This window comes from Trichechus manatus, unplaced genomic scaffold (assembly GCF_000243295.1).
Source record: "Trichechus manatus latirostris isolate Lorelei unplaced genomic scaffold, TriManLat1.0 scaffold00265, whole genome shotgun sequence".
In the NCBI taxonomy this organism is placed as follows: domain Eukaryota; kingdom Metazoa; phylum Chordata; class Mammalia; order Sirenia; family Trichechidae; genus Trichechus; species Trichechus manatus.
Window position 1 is genome coordinate 1,931,647 of NW_004444201.1, and position 20,436 is coordinate 1,952,082.

Consider the following 20,436-nt stretch of genomic DNA (forward strand, 5'->3'; position numbering starts at 1 on the left):
ACACGGAAGATCTAAATGCTATAATCAACTAACTTGATCTTATGGACATATACCGAACACATCATCCAACAGCAGCCAACTATATATTTTTTTCCAATGCACATGCAACATTCTCCAGAACAGACCACATATTAGGCCACAAAGCCAGTCTTAACAGAATCCAAATCATCGAAATACTACAAAGCTTCTTTTCTGACCATAAAGTCATAAAAGTAGAAATCAGTAACAGAATAAGCAAGGAAAAACATCAAACACATGGAAACTGAACAACACCTTGCTCAAAAACTACTGGGTTACAGAAGTAATTAAGGGTGGAATAAAGAAATTCATAGAATCAAACGAGAATGAAAACACATCCTACCAGAACCTCTGGGACATAGCAAAAGCAGTGCTCAGAGGTCAGTTTAGAGCAATAAATGCACACATCCAAAAAGAAGAAAGGGCCAAAATCAAAACATTAACCCTACAACTGTAACAAGTAGAAAGAGAGCAACAAAAGAAGCCCTCAGGTGCCAGAAGAAATGAAATAATAAGAATTAGAGCAAAATTAAATGAAACAGAGACTAGAAAAACCATTGAAAGAGTTAACAAGACCAAAAGCTGGTTCTTTGAAACGATCAACAAAATTGATAAACCACTGGCCAAACGGTCAAAAGAAAAACAGGAGAGGAAGCAAATAACCCGTATAAGAAACGAGATGGGTGATATCACAATAGACCCAACTGAAATTAAAAGAATCTTAACAGAATACTATGAAAAATTGTACTCTGACAAATTTGAAAACCTAGAGGAAATGGACAAATTTTGAGAAACTCACTACCTACCTAAACTAACACAAACAGAGGTAAAACAACAAAATAAACGTGTAACAAAAGAAGATCTTGAAAAGGTGTCTTAGTCATCTAGTGCTGCTATAACAGAAACACAAGTGGATGGTTTTAACAAAGAGAAGTTTATTTCCTCATAGTTAAAGTAGGCTAAAAGTCCAAATTCAGGGCGTTAGCTCTAGGGGAAGCCTTTTTCTGTCAGCCTTCTTCTCTTCAGTGTTCCCTTGGACTAGGAGCTTCTCTGCGCAGGGACCCTGGTCCAAAGGACAGGCTCTGCTCCCGGCACTGCTTTCTTGATAGTATGAGGTCCCCGACTCTCTGCTTGCTTCCCTTTCCTTTTATCTCTTGAGGGACAAAAGGTGGTGCAGGCCACACCCCATGGAACCTCCCTTTACATTGGATCATGGATGTGACCTGGGTAAAGGTGGTGTTACAATCCCACCCTAATCCTCTTTAACATAAAATTACAATCATAAAATGGAGGACAACGACACAATTCTGGGAATCATGGCCTAGCCAAACTGTTACACACATTTTTGGGGGGACACAGTTCAATCCATGACAAAAGGTAATTTAAAAACGCCCAACAAAAAAAAAGCCCTGGCCCAGACGGTTTCACTGGAGAATTCTACCAAACTTTCAGAGAAGAGTTAACACCACTACTACTAAGGTATTTCAGAGCACTGAAAACGAAAGACTATTCCAAAACTCATTCTATGAAGCCAGCATAAGTCTGATACCAAAACCAGGTAAAGACACCACAAAAAAAGAAAATTACAGAACAATATCGCTCATGAACACTGATGCAAAAATCCTCAAAATTCTAGCCAAAAGAATTCAGCAACATATCAAAAAACGAATTCACTATGATCAAGTGAGATTTATACCAGGTATGCAGCAACGGTTCAACATCAGAAAAACAATCAATGTAATCCATCACATTAATAAAACAAAAGACAAGAACCACATGATCTATCAATCGATGTAGAAATGGCATTCAACAAAGTCCAACACCCATTCATGATAAAAACTCTCAACAAAATAGGAATAGAAGGGAAATTCCTCAACATAATTAAGAGCATTTATACAAAGCCAATAGCCAACATCATCCTAACTGGAGAGAGTTTGAAAGCATTCCACTTGAGAATGGGAACCAGACAAGGATGCCCTTTATCACCATTCTTATTCAGCATTGTGCTGGAGATCCTAGCCAGAACAATTAGGTTAGAAAAATAAAGGGTTTCCACACTGGTAAGGAAGAAGTCAAAGTATCTCTATTTGCAGATGATATGATCTTATACACAGAAAACCCCAAAGAATCCACAAGAAAACTACTGGAACTCATAGAAGATTTCAGCAAAGTTTCAGGATACAAGAGAAACATACAAAAATCAGTTGGATTCCTCTACACCAACAAAGAGAACCTCAAACAGGAAATCACCAAATCAATACCATTTACAATAGCCCCCAAGAAGATAAAATACTTAGAAATAAAGCTAACCAGAGACGTAAAAGACCTATACAATGAAAACTATAAGACACTACTGCAAGAAACCAAGAGACCCGCGTAAGTGGAAAAACATACCTTGCTCATGGATAGGAAGACTCAACATTGTAAAAATGTCAATTCTACCCAAAGCGATCTATAGATACAATGCAATCCTGATCCAAATTCCACCAGCATTTTTTAATGAGATGGAGAAACAAATCACCAACTTCATATGGAAAGGGGAGAGGTCCCAGATAAGTAAAGCATTACTCAAGAAGAAGAACAAAGTGGAAGGCCTCACACTACCTGATTTTAGAACCTATTATACCGCCACGGTCGTCAAAACAGCCTGGTACTGATACAACAGCAGACACATAAACCAATGGAACAGAATTGAGAATCCAGACGTAAATTCATCCACCTATGAGCAGCTGATATTTGACAAAGACCCAAAGTCTATTAATTGGGAAAAGACAGCCTCTTTAACAAGTGGCGTAACTGGATATCCATCTGCAAAAAACCGAAACAAGACCCATACCTCACACCGTGCACAAAAACTAACTCAAGATGGGTCAAAGACCTAAATATAAAATCAAAACAAATATCATGGAGAAAAAATAGGGACAACACTAGAAGCCCTAATACACAAACAGAATACAAACCATTACTAACAATGCACAAACACTAGAAGAGAAACTAGATAACTGGGAGCTCTTAAAAATCAAACACTTATACTCATCAAAAGACTTGACCAAAAGAGTCAAAAGACAACCTACAAAATGGGAAAAAAGTTTTGGCTACGACAAATCCGATCAGTGTCTGATCTCTAAAATCTACAAGATACTGCAAAACCTCAACAACAACAAGACAAATAACCCAATTAAAAAATGGGCAAAGGATATGAACAGACACTTTACCAAAGAAGACATTCAGCAGCTAACAGACACATGAAGAAATGCTTACAATCATTAGCCATTAGAGAAATGCAAATCATGGCCTAGATACCATCTCACCCCAACAAGGCTGGCATTAATTAAAAAAACACAAAATAAGAAATGTTGGAGAGGTTGTGGAGAGACTGGAACACTTATACACTGTTGGTGGGAATGTAAAATGGTACAACCACTTTGGAAATTGATTTGGTGCTTCCTTAAAAAGCTAGAAATAGAAGTACCATATGATTTAGCAATCTTGCTCCTTTGCATATATCCTAGAGAAATAAGAGCCGTCACACGAATAGAGATATGCACACCCATGTTCACTGAACCACTGTTCACAATAGCAAAAACATGGAAACAACCTAGGTGTCCATCAATGGATGAATCGATAAACAAATTATGGTATATTCACACAATGGACTACTATGCAATGATAAAGAACAACGATGAAGCTGTGAAACATAACCTGGAGGAATCTGGAGGGCATTACGCTGAGTGAATTCAGTCAGTCACAGAAGGACAAATACTGTATAAGACCACTATTGTAAGAACTCAAGAAAAGGTTTAAACACAGAAGAAAACATTCTTTGATGGTTACAAGAGGGGGTGGGGGGGGAGAGTTATTCACTAACTAGATAGTAGACAAGAATTATCGCAGGTGGAGGGAAGGACAGCACACACTACAGGGGATGTCAGCACAACTGGACTAAAGCAAAGTTAAGAAGTTTCCTGAATACAATCAAACACTTCGAGGGACAGAGTAGCAGGGGTGGGGGTCTGGGGACCATGCTTTCCAGGGACATCCAGGTCAACTGGTATAACAAAGTTTATTAAGAAAATATTCTGCATCCTACTTTGGTGAGTGGCACCTGGGTCTTAAAAGCTAGCGAGCAGCCATCTAAGATGCATCAATTGGTCCCAACCCACCTGGAGTAAAGGAGAATGAAGAACACCACAGACACAAGGCAAGTGTTAGCCTAAGAGACACAAAGGGCCACATAAACCAGAGACTCCATCAGCCTGAGACCAGAAGAACTGGATGGTGCCTGGCTACCACCAATGACCGCCCTTACAGGGAACACAACAGAGAGCCCTGATGGAGCAGGAGAAAGGTGGGGTGCAGAACTCAAATTCTAGTAAAAAGACCAGACTTAATGGTCTGACTGAGAATGGAGGAACCCTGGAAAGCATGGCCCCCGGACTCTGTGTCAACCCAGAACTAAAACAATTCCCCAGTCCAACTCTTCAGACAAAGATTAGACTGAACTATGGGACTTAAAAGGATAGTCGTGAACAGTGTGCTTCTTAGCTCAAGTAGATACATGAGACTAAACGGGCAACTTCTGTCCGGAGGTGAGATGAGAAGACAGAGAGGGTCAGGAGCTGGTTGAATGGACTCAGGAAATCAGGGGTAGAAAGGAAGAGTGTCTTGTGACAGTACAGGGAGAGCAATTAGGGTCACATAACAATGTCATGTATAAATTTTTGTATGAGACACTAACTTGAATTGTAAACTTTCATTTATAATACAATTAAAAATATATATAGAGAGAAAAATACATATATATGAGTCCTTACATACTTGCTTCTCCCTCCTAGTCACCAGCTGCCCCCATGGCACTCTCTTTCTGACCCTAGCCATCCGGAGCTAGGACAGAGCTCACTTGTTAAAAGGATACTGTTCTTCAGGCTGTTAAATAGGCAGGTGCCAGCTGCAAGTTTGGGGAGTCCACATGACACTCCAACCTTCTCACCTTCTGGACACAAATTTGGGGCTGGTTTCCCACTACCCGTTCAGAATGTCGGCTGTCAGCTTGGGGGTCCACACAACACACTTTCTGACCTCCTGGTTCCTACCACCCCTTTGGGTTTGACAATTCAATGCAATGAGTCACAGAATTCACAGAGGGTATACCATACTATGACTACAGATTTATTAAAATCAAAAAGGATACAAAAGAGATTGGAATGGAAGGGCTCCCAACACAGAGCTTCCATGTCCCAAGAGACATGTTACCTTCCCAAGGGCAGATGTTCTCACTAACCAGGAAGATCTCTGAGCCTCTATGTTCAGAGCTTTTACTGGCCAGTCCTGCATCGGCTAAATCACGCCTCTTGAGGCTAGTTGATATCAGCCTCCCAGGTGAGTCTTCTCTGGTCAGACCAGCCCCTACTCACCAGCACAAATTTTCATGTGTTGTCTGGAAGTCCCAGACCAAGGCACCTGAATTGCTCCAAAAGTTATTTCTCCAGAGCCAAGGACAAAGGCCACCTTACCTAGGGTAAAACTAGGTCCCTTAACCCACAAGCAACCTGGATTATTTCTCTTATAATTTTAAAGTCCAGAGACGGTAATGAAAGACACAGGTAATATTTCCATCTGTAACTAACAACTGCCGTGAAGACAGAGGAAGAAATAACACGTTAGAAAACCTGGGAAGAATGTTCTTTACAGGAGGTTTTACAATCTGATCAAGAAAGCTTTGAACTGAAATTTGGCTTCAAAGGAGAAAAGCTCATATTAAAAAAAATCATAAACCTTGTATTTAACACACAATTGGTATTAAAATAGAAAGATACATTTCCAGAAGAAAATACAGTAATTGGAAAGCAGTCAAGGACAACACTACTACCTCATATAACTAAATCTCATTAAACAGTTTTGCAAAAATGTAGCCTTAGGAAATTTAACATGAAAAAAGTGCAATTTAATAGGCACCATGACGTTGTGGGATGGGGCTTAGGAAGTGATTAGATTAACACAAAGAAATCTTTTTCAACAGAAAATTTTAAAACAGAATGGATGGAGGAATTAACAGCATATATAAGAAAGTACACTGTGGAAATTCATGAGGATGAATCCGAGGACCATATTATGAACATGCTAAACGTCAAGCTTTAATCGGTAAGACAATGAGTGGCCGTTAAAAGTTACTGAGCAAAAGCATAAGAAACACACGTGTTCTGATAAAACAGAAGTGTTCATTTGAGACATACCTTAGAAAGGAAACGGAACAAATCTCAAACACTCAAGGGTCTACCAAAAGAAATTTGGATTCCAAAATTGTTTCCTTAAAAGATTTCTTGACCAAGGAAGAAGAAAAATGGAAAAGAATTAAAATTATCTCTCCTTTAGATTCTCCCAAATTTCAATTCAAACCTAATGGCCTCTCTCCTACTACCCCTTTTTCTCCTATGCTCCTCCATTTCCCTTTGCTCCATCACTCCCTCTGACCTGATCCCTTTTCTTCCCCTCAAGCTTCTTAGAAACCCTGAAGTCTCTTCAAAACAGGGTAAATCCCTTAAGGTTGAGCTGACAGCTGTGGTCAAATACTAAGGCCTAAATAAGGTTGGAATAAATTTGCAGAAGAATTTTGAATAGTTTTATGAATTTATAATCCAGGGCTCCCAGAGCTATACTAATCAGTTCATACTTTAGTGGGAACCCCAGATGTCAAAAAAAAAAAAGACTGGAAAAAGCAAAGTGTGAAGAAACTGAGGAAAACCAGAAGGGGTTGGAAAAGGTCTTTCAGACACTGTGGAAAAAAATCTTTCCTGTGGGCTATTATCCAGTTCTGCAAGGGGGGAAAAAAAAAGATAAATCCACTGGAGACTAGCACCTTTAGATAACACTGAGGTGGACATCCTAAAACAAATGTGACACATCTCTCTCCTAACATTTTGTGAAAGATCTTAAAGCAGAAAAAGGGGAAAATTACCTCACTGCCAGACCACCAATGCTTGAACATTTTGAAAGAGCTTTAGAACAAAAGTAGAATTATACACAGAATAAAATGATGGCCATGAGATAAAAGAATGAGATGCCTCCATCCTGCAAAATTAAACATGGGAGGGAATCTCTGGGGAAGAGGCGCGTCCTCAAAGTAGGGTCTATCTTAATGATGTGGATGGAGTAAAGCTTTTGGGACCCCCCTACTTTACCTTCTCCAAGAACTGGTCCCTCTTGATAATGTGTGAGACAAAGTCTCACCATCCTTGCTTGTAAGGAGCATTCTGGCTGTACTTGTTCCAAGACAGATATGTTTGTTCTTTTGGTAGTCCATTGCATATTCAACATTCTTTGCCAACACCATAATTCAAAGGCATTAATTCTTCTTCAGTCTTCCTTATTCACTGTCTAGCTTTTGCATACATATGAGGTGACTGAAAACACTATGACTTGGGTCAGGCGCACCTTAGTCTTCAATGTGACATCTTTCCTTTTTTAACACTTTAAAGAGGTCTTTTGCAGCAGATTTGCCCAATGCAATACGTCCTTTGATTTCTTGACTGTTGCTTCCCTGGGTGTTGTCTATGGATACAGAAGTCCTTGACAACTTCAATTATTTCTCCGTTTATCATGATGTTGCTTATTGGTCCATTTGTGAGGACTGCTGTTTTCTTTATGTTGAGGTGCAATCGATACTGAAGGCTTCAGTCTTTGATTTTCTTCAGTAAGTGCTTCAAGTCCTCTTCACTTTCAGCAAGCAAGGCTGTGTCATCTGCATAACGCAGGTTGTTAATGAATCTTCCTCCAATCCTGATGCTGCGTTCTTCTTAATATAGCCCAGCTTCTCGGATTATCTGCTCAGCATACACAGTCTTACTTCCTATGAAATCTAGTATTTTTCTCCCTTACACAGCTCATCATTACTTTATATCCTGCAACTTAAAATCCTGCTACTACTCTTCTTCCATTACCTGAAGGAAACGAAATTCATCAATGTCTAACACCTGTGTGGCAAACTATCTATGCCCTGAATAGATTAGAAGCCCTCTAAAAATCTCAGACTTAAACTTGATGGTGAGCTTTATCTTAAGGCTTAAACATCAGTCAGGATATGATGTAACAGAACCCCTAGAATAAGACCCCTTGCCAGAGGCAAAATCTGCTAGTCCATGATTTTGAAATATTTTGGAAATAACATTTCTTCAACTCAGCATGAAATCTACTTAAGAATGGTCAGCAGATTAAAGGACTTTTAAGTGTTGTAATGCTTCCTGCCCCTATGTGTCTGTCAGTGTGTCGTATTGTGGGGGCTTGTGTGTTGCTATGATGCTGGAAGCTATGCCAGAGGCATTCAAATACCAGCAGGGTCACCCAGGGCAGACAGGTTTCAGCTGAGCTTCCAGACTAATGCAAACTAAGGAGAAAGACCAAGTGGTCTCCTTCTGAAAATAATTATACAGTGAAAATCTTATGCATAGTAGTGGAACACTGATATAATGCTGGAAGATGAGCCCCTCTGGTTGGAAGGCACTCAAAATACCACTGGGAAGAGCTGCCTCCTCCAAGTAGAGTCAACCTTAGTGACATGGATGGAGTCAAGCTTTTGGGACTGTCACTTGCTGATGTGGCACGACTCAAAATGAGAAGAAATACCTGCAAACATACGTTAATAATCAGAACATGGAATGTACGAAGTATGAATCTAGGAAAACTGGAAATGGTCAAAAATGAAATGGAATGCATAAACATCAATATCCTAGGCATTAGTGAGCTGAAATGGACTGGCACTGGCCATTCTGAATTGGACAATCATATGGTCTACTATGCCGGGAATGACAACTTGAAGAGGAACGGCATTGCATTCGTCATCAAAAAGAACATTTCAAGATCTATCCTGAAGTACAACATTGTCAACAATAGGATAATATCCATATGTCTACAAGGAAGACCAGTTAGTACGACTATTATTCAAATTTACACACCAACCACTAAGGCCAAAGATGAAGAAATGGAAGACTTTTACCAACTTCTTCAGTCTGAAATTGATCGAACATGCAATCAGGATGCACTGATAATTATTGGTGACTGGAATGCAAAAGTTGGAAACAAAGAAGCACTGGTAGTTGGAAAATAAGGTCTTGGTGACAGAAATGATGCCAGAGATTGCATGACAGAATTTTGCAAAGACCAATGACTTCTTCATTGCAAATACCCTTTTTCACAAACATAAACGGTGACTATACATGTGGACCTCACCAGATGGTATATGCAGGAATCAAATAGACTACATCTGTGTAAAGACACGATGGAAAAGCTCAATATCATCAGTCAGAAGGAGGCCAGGGGCTGACTGTGGAACAGACCATCAACTGTTGATATGCAAGTTCAAGTCGAAATTAAAGAAAATTAGAACAAGCCCACGAGAGCCAAAGTATGACCTTGAGTATATCCCCCATGAATTTAGAGACCATGTTAAGAACAGATTTGATACACTGAACACTAATGACCAAAGACCAGATGAGCTGTGGAATAACCTCAAGGATATCATACATGAAGAAAGCAAGAGATCATTAAAAAGACAGGAAGAAAGACCAAAACTGATGTCAGAACAGACTCTGAAACTTCCTCTTGAACAGAAAGTAGCTAAAGCAAAAGGAAGAAATGATGAAGTAAAAGAGCTGAACAGAAGATTTCAAAAGGTGGCGAGAGAAGACAAAGTATTATAATGACATGTGCAAAGACCTGGAGATAGAAAACCAAAAGGGAAGAACATGTTCAGCATTTCTCAAGCTGAAAGAACTGAAGAAAAAATTCAACCTTCAAGTTGCAATACTGAAGGATTCGACAGGGAAAACATTAGATGACGCAGGAAGCATCAAAAGAAAATGAAAGGAGTACAAAAAGTCACTGTACCAAAAAGAATTGGTCGATGTTCAATCATTTCAGGAGGTGGCATATGATCAACAACTGATGGTACTGAAGGAAGAAGTTCAAGCTGCACTGAAGGCACTGGCAAAAAAACAAGGCTCCAGGAATTGACAGAATACCAGCTGAGGTGTTTCAACAAATGGATGCAGAGCTGGAAGCACTCAGTGGTCTATGCCAAAAAATTTGGAAGACAGCTACCAGGCCAACCGATTAGAAGAGATCCATATTTATGCCTATTCCCAAGAAGGGTGAGCCAATCGAATGCGGAAATTATCAAACAAAATCATTAACATCATACACAAGTAAAATTTTACTGAAGATCATTCAAACGTGACTGCAGCAGTGTATCAACAGGGAACTGCCAGAAATTCATGCCGGATTCAGTAGAGGACGTGGAACGAGGGATATCATTGCTGACGTCAGATGGATCCTGGCTGAAAGTAGAGAATACCAGAAAGATGTTTACCTGTGTTTTATTGACTATGCAAAGGCATTGGACTATGTGGATCATAACAAATTACGGATACCATTGCGAAGAATGGGAATTCCAGAACACTTGATTGTGCTCATGAGGAAACTGTACATAGACCAAGAAGCAATCGTTTGAAGTGAACAAGGGGATACTGCATGGTTTAAAGTCAGGAAAGGTATGCGTCAGGGTTGTATCTTTTCACCACACCTATTCAATCTGTATGCTGAGCAAATAATCTGAGAAGCTCGACTATATGAAGAAAAACGGGGCATCAGGATTAGAGGAAAACTCATTACCAACCTGCGTTATGCAGATGACACAACCTTCCTTGCTGAAAGTGAAGAGGACTTGAAGCACTTACTGATGAACATCAAAGACCACAGCCTTCAGTATGGATTGCACCTCAACATAAAGAAAACAACAATCCTCACAACTGGACCAATAAGCAACATTATGGTAAACAGAGAAAAGACTGACGTTGTCAAGGATTTCATTTTACTTAGATCCATGGTCAACATCCATGGAAGCAGCAGTGAAGAAATAAAAGATACACTGCATTGGGCAAATCTGCTGCAAAAGACCTCTTTCAAGTGTTGAACAGCAAAGACGACACCTTGAAGACTAAGGTGCACCTGACCCAAACCATGGTGTTTTCAATCACCTCATATGCATGTGAAAGGTGGATGATGAATAAGGAAGACTGAGAAAGAACTGATGCCTTTGAATTATGGTACTGGCGAAGAATACTGAATATACCATGGACTGCCAAAAGAACAAACAAATCTGTCTTGGAAGAAGTATGACCAGAATGCTCCTTAGAAGCAAGGATGGCAAGCCTACGTCTCACATACTTAGGACATGTTATCAGGACGGATCAGTCCCTGGAAGGACATCATGCTTGGTAAAGTAGAGGGTAAGCAAAAAAAGGGGAAGACCCTCAACAAGACGGAGTGACACAGTAGCTGCAACAATGGGCTCAAGCATAACAATGGTTGTGATGATGGCGCAGGACCAGGCAGTGTTTCACTCTGTTGTACACAGGGTCCCTAAGAGTTGGAACTGACTTGACAGCACCTAACAACAAACAACAACAATGCTTCCCGAAGAGCCCTAGTGGTGCAGTGGTTAAGCACTCACCTGCAAACCAAAAGGTAAAGGGTTCGAACCCACCAGCCACTCTGCGGGAGAAATATGTGACAGTCTGCTTCCATAAAGGTTACAGTCTTGAAAAGCCTATGGGGTGGTTCTACTCGGTCCTATGGGGTCACTAGAATCGGGATCCATTCAACGGCAATGGGTTAACGCTTCCTGAGGATATGGCTATCATAAAAGTAGGAGCTCATACAAACAGTGATAACATACTCAACTACAGAAATGCCCTGGTTCATCATTTCTCCAGCCTGGTTGCCCTCACTAAGATTCTAACACTGATAATATATCCCAAGTGGCCAAACTTTCAGAGAGGTTCAAACAGGCTATTAGAGAATACCAGTGATTGCTTCTGAGTCAGGAAAGGAACAACAGTAGAAATCTGGACTCAAGTTCCAGTTGTCATCACAGTGACTCCAACTCATGGCAACCCCACATGTGTCAGAGTAGAACTGTGTTCCATAGGGTTTTCAATAGCTATTTTATTGGAAGGAGATCACCAGGCCTTTCTTCCAAGGCACCTCTGGGTATACTTGAACCTCCAGCCTTTAGATTAGCAGCTGAGTGAATTAACTGTTTGCACCACCCAGGGACTCCTGGATGAAAATTACGTGAGAATAATCTCTGGTACTTGTGGGATGGTTGCTTAGCAGCACCAGAGGACCTCTAATGGAACTTTGCAAAAATTTTTACATGAAATTACCCACCATAGCAAGCATGAACTAGCTACTGTACTTTTATTAGTGTTGGTGGAGAAACTTTACAATAATTGCTGATACATGTCTTAACTGTCACCAGCATGATCCTGGTAAATACTTTAGAGATTGACTGTTACACAGCATTCTGGCAAGAAAAAGCAAAAAAAAAAAACTAGCCCATATGACAAATGTGATGTAGTGGTATAGCAGCAAGCAAGCATGCAATAGGGTAAAGTGGTGAACTGTAAACTGGAAATTCTACCGTTGTATTTCTGGCATAAAAGAGCCCAAACCTCAGGGCCTCTCTGAATGTCTCCAAATAGATTTCATTAACTATACCCTGCAATGAGATGGACTGACACAGTGGCTGCAACAATGGGTTCAAGCCTAACGACTGTGAGGATGGTGCAGGACTGGGCAGTGTTTCATTCTGTTGTACATGGGGTCACTATGAGCCGGAAGCAATTCTATGGCACCTAACAACAACCACCACCCTACAATGAGTTTTGAATATGCCCTGGTAATTATTTGCTTATTGTTAGGCTGGACTGAAGCCTTTCTTGCTGAAGAACTACTGTTCTAACAGTAAGAAAAAGGATTACTTGATTTTGTATTCCCAATCTTGGGAATTCCAACCTTTCTAATGACTGGGGCACTCATTTTATCAGGCTGTTATTAAAGAGCTTTGCAAAGCCCTACCTATTATTCAGTACTTTATTGTCCATCACCTCTCAATCTTCAGGAAAGGCAGAAAGAACAAACAGAATTCTAAAACTCAAATTAGCAGTATCAGAGACCCTCGAACTTCCATGGCTTATGCTACTGCTTTAATGATAACGGATCTGAGGTTCATCAACTCTCACTTATGAGTTTGTAACAGGTCATCCCATGCATCTAGAGATATTGCTTCTGATTCTAGACTCCACACTACCAAGCAGACATGGTCAAATGCTGCAAGGAACTTATGCAATATACCCAGCTTACCATTAACTATCATTATCATTAATTATCATTAGCCTTTTCTCAACGTCCTCCTAAACTGTCCTGATATAGCTAAAACGCTGGAAACCTTGCTCTGGAAGAGATATTAGAGAAAGACAGTCCTAAAACCCAATGGAAAGAACCTTATCAGGTACTACTAACTTGCACAGCAATGAGACTCTAACAGGTTGATCCTTAGATCCATACCTAGACAAAAATCACCTTAGAATCACAGATTGTCAACAGTGGATACTGTCGTAGATTGAATTGTGTCCCCCCAAAATGTATTGTTAAATCCTAACCTTTATGCCTGTGGTTATAATCCCATTTGGGAATGGGTTGTTATGTTAATGAGCCAGGATTAGCATAGGGTATGTCTTAAATCAATCTTTTGAAATATAAAAGAGATTAAATAAGCCAAAGAATCAGAGATGGGGGAGGACTGATGTCAAGCCACATGGGAAAGGAACCAGGAAACAAACTAAAGAGACAAGGACCTTTCCCCAGAGCCAACGGAGAAAGAAAGCCTTCCCCTAGAACTGGCCCCCAGAATTTGGACTTCTAGCCTAAACTGTGAGAAAATAAATATCTGTTGGTTAAAGCCATCCACATGTGGTATTTCTGTTATAGGAGCACTAAATAACTACAACAGATACCTTAACCTGAAGATAATTAGGAATCTTGAGAGGCTGTCAGTCTTTGTAAGGAGACAGCTTCCATTCCAAATCGTCAGACCAACTGATAACTAAGATGCAGACAGATTCCACCCAAGATCCACAGAAAAAGTCCACAGCTTGTCGTATTTTAGTCTGCTTTTTTTCTTTATTTTCCTAAGTATTTGCTTTCTTCTTTTTCTAGTTTAAAGTTATCTTTAACCTTGTTATCTATAAGGTCTCTATTTTTAATATTGCTTTTTGTACCCTTTGCAATCCTTGGTATAAGTCCAATACTTGGGGTAGTAGGCTCAGTAATATCTCTTGGAATATGTTTATGTCCTAATTCCCAGAACCTATAAATATTAGCTTACATGGCAAAAGGGACCCTGCAGATGTGATTAAGAATTTTGAGACAGGGAGAGTATCCTGGATTACTCAGGTAGATCCAGTATAGTCACAATGAGCCTTATTAGAGGGACACTGAAGGATTCACAGTTAGAGAGAAGAAGGTGACGTGATGAGGGAAGGAGAGACTGCAGTGACATACTTTGAAGATGGAGGAAAGGACCATCAGCCAAGGAATACAAGTAGCCACTAAAAGGTGAAAAAGGCAAGGAAAGAGATTCTCCTCTAGAGCCTCCAGTGGCTTAAAAGAACACAAACTTATTACCTGACAGTTCTGGAGGTCAGAAGTTCAAAATTACCTAGTAGAACTAATTTCGGACTTCTGACCTCCAGAACTGTCAGATAATAAATTTGTGTTCTTTTAAGCCACTAAATGTATGGTAATTTATTACAGCACAATAGGAAACCAATACACATAGCTTCAAATTACTTGTGAACTGGCTAAAGCATACAATTAAAGTGACTTTTGGATTTGTCCACATTTTCCTTTGGGAGCCATCTAGCTTCCCTTGATACCAGTTCCTTATAAGGAATCAGTTGGTTTCCAGGGTAACTGAGCTCAATCATTAGGTGACTGTTTTAGAAGGAAGACACCACAACAGGCCAGACAACCAGAAATCTAGGACTACTGTCCTGTCATCCCTATAGTTTCCTATTTCCACAAAAGCAACACTCAGGGACCTTTCATCAGAGCTAGCTTTGTAACCAACCTTTCACAGATATAGAGCTTACAAGAGAACTAAGGAACAGATGGTACATATTCTGAGGCTGTATCACTTTCACAGATCACATAAGTATGATGCACTACTTCTCTTTTGCTTTCTATCTACCTAATAATCTCAATATTGAAAATGCCATTGCTGGGTGCCAAACCACTCTTGATGAGTGGTACCCAAATGTTACAACACTATTAGACAGCCCCATAGGAGTATTCTGTTTTGGACTATCTTTTCAAGCATATTTGTACAGCAAACACCCTTGGAAGACAGAGGCAGTGTCTACCTCCAGAGCAAAGCGCTCAGTGTCATAAAGGCAATGACTCTCTCCAGGGCAAAAGTGAGGCAAGCTTACTGTCCGCGGTAAAAGATTCAGGTCCTCTAAACTCAGGGTTCCTCTCTGGTAATGTACCCAACTGCATGGACAGGTATCATCTGGCCCTCTTCACATCACTCTGTGGGAACTGGGGCTTGGAGAACCGGCACAAATGTTGACACTGGCACTGCTATTGCCCTTAGTAGTAAATTTCATGTCATCTGCCAGGATCCATGAACCTGTGGTAAACTAACTTGTTGAAACTCAGGCTCTTCACAGTTTCTGAAAGTATGGGGAATTCTACATGCTATGTTTGAGAGATTAGCAGGAGAGTTATACAATGCGAAGGTTACAGGACTATTTGTCCAAAAAGTTCATGAAACTGGACAGGTAGTGGTTCAGAAAAGAGCCACCTAAGATATAATATTTCCTCTCAAGGGAAAACATGTGCTGTTTTAGGGGGAAATGTGGCTATATAATTTTCTGGAAGCTTTAATATTACTGAAAAAAAATTCAGAAGGTAAACAAAGAGATCATGGTGATTTGGCTAACAATTCCATATTTGGTTCTTCAGATGAGGGATGGGATCTGTTCACTTGGCTTAATGCAGGCATTCCCGGCTCCCAGTTTAGAAGTGTATTATAAACTCTGATCATAACCCTTCTGAGTATCTGTCTCTGCTACAGTGCTCAGACATGTGGGCATCCTAGTCTTAAATGCCACTATGCAGCCACTGTCTCATCAAATGATCCAGCAAACGATCATCCACAAAATAAGGAAAACCTGATAGTTATGGAAGTTGAAATAACCAAACCTAGAAACTTAATATGCGATCAGAATATCTCCAAAAGCAGTGAAAATCAGGATTAATCATTTCCCCAGATATTAGTGGTTTATCCTTCAGTTCAGGCTGAAAAATTACTACAAGGAGGGATACTGAGGGAATAATCACCTACACAGCTTACTGTTTACACTAAAATAGCTTCCTATTTAGTTGTCTTCATTAACGTGATTTTACTATTCCAGGGAACTTTCCCAGGAAGATAAAATTGCAAATAACTTTATTATTTATTTCAGGGCTTCCTGGAAATCCATTTACCTGAACACTAAATTACTAAACTTAACCTCATCAGAGTAAATACCTCTACTCAGAACCCTGGATGGTGGTAGCACAAAGGGTTTCTGCTCAGCTACTAACTTAAAGGTTGGCACCCATCGGCATTGCTGAAGATAAGCCTGGCAATCTGTTTTCATGAAGATTATAGCCAAGAAAACCCTACAGAGCAGTTCTACTCTGTAACACGTGGGGAACCCTGAGTCAGAACTGACTTGATGGCAACAGGTTTGGTTTTTGGTTTTTTGTTTTTTCCACTCAGGACACCAGATAACATCAAACAACTATTTACTCTTCAAGACTCACTCTGAAACTGCATCTTGCTGTCCACCGATCCTGAACTATCATGTCATAAAGTTACTCAGTCCTAATCAAGCCCCTGAATCAAACGACCTGCCTCAAGCCAGACGTCAAAAACCTCACAAATATCTCATCCTTGTCCTTCTCAGTCTGAGACTCTACTACGACTCTGCCACGTGAGCGAGTGATCTCCCTTACTCTGGTAAGCAACACACTCAGCTTTGCTTTGTCAACAGGTTATTTTTGGTGCTATTTTTCAGGGAGCAAGCATTCAACCACAACTCAATGGAAAGCCTTCTCTTTCCCTGTGCTCAAAATCAGATACACTCCTATTTACTGAAAACAAGAAACCAATTACTGCCACTAAAATGTACCACTCCCCACATCAATATATTATTAACCCACCCCCTTCCTTCACTACCCTCAATAAGTTGAGAATTTTAAGTATCACCCTCCTCTCCTCAGTATAGATTAATTTTTTTCAAGACTCCTTATTGGAGCACTGATGGCGCAGTGGTTAAGAGGCTCAGCTGCTAACCAAAAGGTGGGCAGTTCCAATCCACCAGCTGCTCCTTGGAAACCCTATGGGGCAGTTCTACTTTGTCCTATAGGGTCGCTATGAGTTGGAAACGACTCGATAGCAACAGGTTTGGTTTGATTTTATTAAGTAACTATACATACCCGGTCTCACTATCTATTTAGATTTGCTAGCCCTGGTGGTGCAGTGGTTAAAGTGCTAGGCTACTAACCGAAAGGTCAGTGGTTCAAACCCACCAGCTGATCCACAGGAGAAAGATGTGGCAGTCTGTTTCCGTAAAGATTACAGCCTTGGAAACCCTATGGGGCAGTTCTACTCTACTGGAGCCCTCCTGGTGGCACAATGGTTAAGTGCTGGGCTGCAAACCGAAATGTCAGCAGTTCGAATCCACGAGTCACTCCTTGGAAACTCTATGGGGCAGTTCTACTCTATCCTATAGGGCTGCTATGAGTTGGAATTGAATCAATGGCCACGAGTTTGGTTTCTTTGGTTTATATATTTAAAAATATATTAAAAAGCCAAAGCAAACATATTGCTGTCGAGCCAATTCTGACCCATACTGACCCCAGACGACAGAGGAGAACCGCCCCATAGGGTTTCCAAGGAGTGGCTGGTGGACTCAAACTGCCAACCTTTTGGTTAGCAGCATATCACTTAACTACTGCACCATCAAGGCTCCTATCTATTAATACACAAGTTTAATTCACTCATATTTCTTGTTACAGCTGACATATTTAGACTCATTCTACCTATCTTATCCTTGTTTTTCTCCTTAATCATTTTTTCTTTTCTTTTTTTCTAAATTCTTCTACATTTTAGCTATCTTTTAGAGCAGCACCCCACTTTTCCAGTACCAAATTCTGTCTTAGTTATCTAGTGCTGCTACAATAGAAATACCACAAGTGGATGACTGTAACAAAGAGAAATTTATTCTCTCACAGTCTAGGACATTAGAAGTCTGAATTCAGGGTTCCAGCTCCAGGGGAAGGCTTTTCTCTCTGTCGGCTCTAGAGGAAGGTCCCTGTCATCAATCTTCCTTGGTGGAGGAGGTTCTCAGCATAGGGACCTCAGGTCCAAAGGACGCGCTATTCTCCAGGCTCTTGTTTCTTGGTAGTATGAGGTTCCCATGTCTCTCTGCTTGCTTCTCTCTTTTATATCTCAGAAGAGATTAACTTAAAACACAATCTAATCTTGTGGATTGAGTCCTGCCTCTTTAACATAACTGCCGATAACCTTACTTCATTAACATCGTAGAGGCAGGATTTACCACACACAGGGAAATCACATCAGATGACAAAATGGTAGAGGGAAATCACATCAGATGACAAAATGGTGGACAATCACACAAGACTAGAAATCATGGACTAGACAAGTTGACACACATTTTTGGGGGGGAAACAGTTCAATCCATTAACAGTCGCTATGAGTGGAATCAACTCGATGGCAAAAGGTTGTTGTTTGTTGTATTTCTAGGCATGTGTCTTTCTTCACCAGTCCATCTGAGAACTTGGTGATTTCTTTCAGTTAGTAGATGCAAATCATTCTTCAGTTTAGGGAATATTTCTTCTATTATTTAATTGTGACCTATCATCCTTCTGTTTCCATATGTTAAATTTCTTGGATTATTGTCTCATATTTTTCCCTATAATTTTTAATGCTTTTTATTTTTCCTCTATGCTCTACAATATTTTTCCACTAGTTCCTACAGGCCACTAATTCAATCTCAACAATGAGCATACTTATCTCTACCTACTGAATTGTTCTGTTGGGAAATCTTGTTTAATAGCTCCAGAAAGCACCGTGCTGCAATTGAATCTGCTTAAGTGATCTCATCATTATGTCTTCAGGCCTCTCTGATTCTGAAGTTCTGTTGTCTTCCCTGTTCTTCTTCCTAAGTGTTGGTGCCTCTTAGACAGACTGTTATTTAGCTCACTGGAACTCAGCTTTGGTTGCTGGAGTATCCCACGCAACAGCAGAACATAAGCAGAAAAAGGTGCAACAGTCTCTATCCCTACGGTAGATGGATTATTGTTCACAGCTCTTTACTCTCTCCTTTGACAGAATCATACGTCCACACCCTTCACCATGTGACTGCAGAGCCTCTCACCCGTGAACAGCGTATACTTCCCAGTCCCACTGGTATCAGACTCGGCCACGTGACTTGCTTTGGCCAACAGAATGTGAGTATAAGTAACAGTGTGCTTGGTTCCAGGCCAAGACTACTGTATGCAGGTTCTGCTCACTCTGTTGCACTTCTGCCATTGGCCAGGAGAGCAACAGGCCCAGAGTCTCAAAATGAAGAAATACGGAGCAGACCTGAACAAGTCCCACAGCCTGAGCTGTCCTAGCTAATCCACAAATCCATGATGAGAAAAATAAATGTTTATTTTGTAAGCCATTGAGATTTAAGATTGATTGTTCTACAGCATTTGGGGATTGGGGGCGGGGGGAGGGGGCTGTCCAATATGACAAATATAAGCTGGTGGTACAGCAGCTACCAGGTTCCTAGTACCCCAAATGAAACACCAGAAGAATGCTTCCCAGTCTGAAATACCCTTGCATCCTTGTAGCATCATGTATAAAAATGACTCCACCAACTCTTTTTAGTTCATACCTGACCCATGGGAAGCCTGGAATACCAGGCAAATGTTGACTGTCAGGGTATCCTCAGATTTCTGGAGCTGTTTCTCATCCCAGGATGAGCATCGTTTCAATTCTTGCCCCAAGGCCTTTCCTATGCTAGTCTCTGATTCTTGACTAGCCCTTAAAATAGGAAACCCCACAAATGCAATGTCAGTGGCGGCAAGAGAACCCAAGGCCCTACTTGCATGTGGATTATCTAAAGCCCCACCCCAGCAGTTACAGGAATCCAGAGAGGGAAACAGAGTGGAATTAGGAATAAAAAAGGGTAGAATTATTCATTCAGAAGGCTACCAGTTGCCGAGAATTGCTCTTTTTAAAAATTTTTATCAACGTGATAATTTTTACAGCTACTTTACAAGCCAAATAATAAATCTGTTTCTCTAATTACTTCCTAGAATCAAAATGAGACAAAAGAAAGAAAAATTGGACATATACACAGAAAAACAAGGAACAAATCCCATTTATCACTTGCTTTAAAGCACAGGTAAATAATACCATTGAATCATATAAAATTAAACCTAAACCTACAAAATCAG

At 40.4% G+C, this 20,436-nt stretch overlaps 1 protein-coding gene across 9 annotated transcripts in view; it reads right to left on the minus strand.

Moving 5' to 3' along the window:
• Window positions 1-20,436, minus strand: part of CCSER2 (coiled-coil serine rich protein 2) — a 285,551-nt gene that overhangs the window by 135,573 nt on the left and 129,542 nt on the right. The window contains exon 1 of one of the 9 annotated variants that reach the window (XM_023724856.1): window positions 10,685-10,705. The exons of the other annotated variants lie outside the window; for them this stretch is intronic. The gene's annotated coding sequence lies outside the window, so the exon portion shown is untranslated. Of the gene's footprint in view, window positions 1-10,684; window positions 10,706-20,436 lie in introns of those variants that run through there. 9 annotated transcript variants of the gene reach the window in all.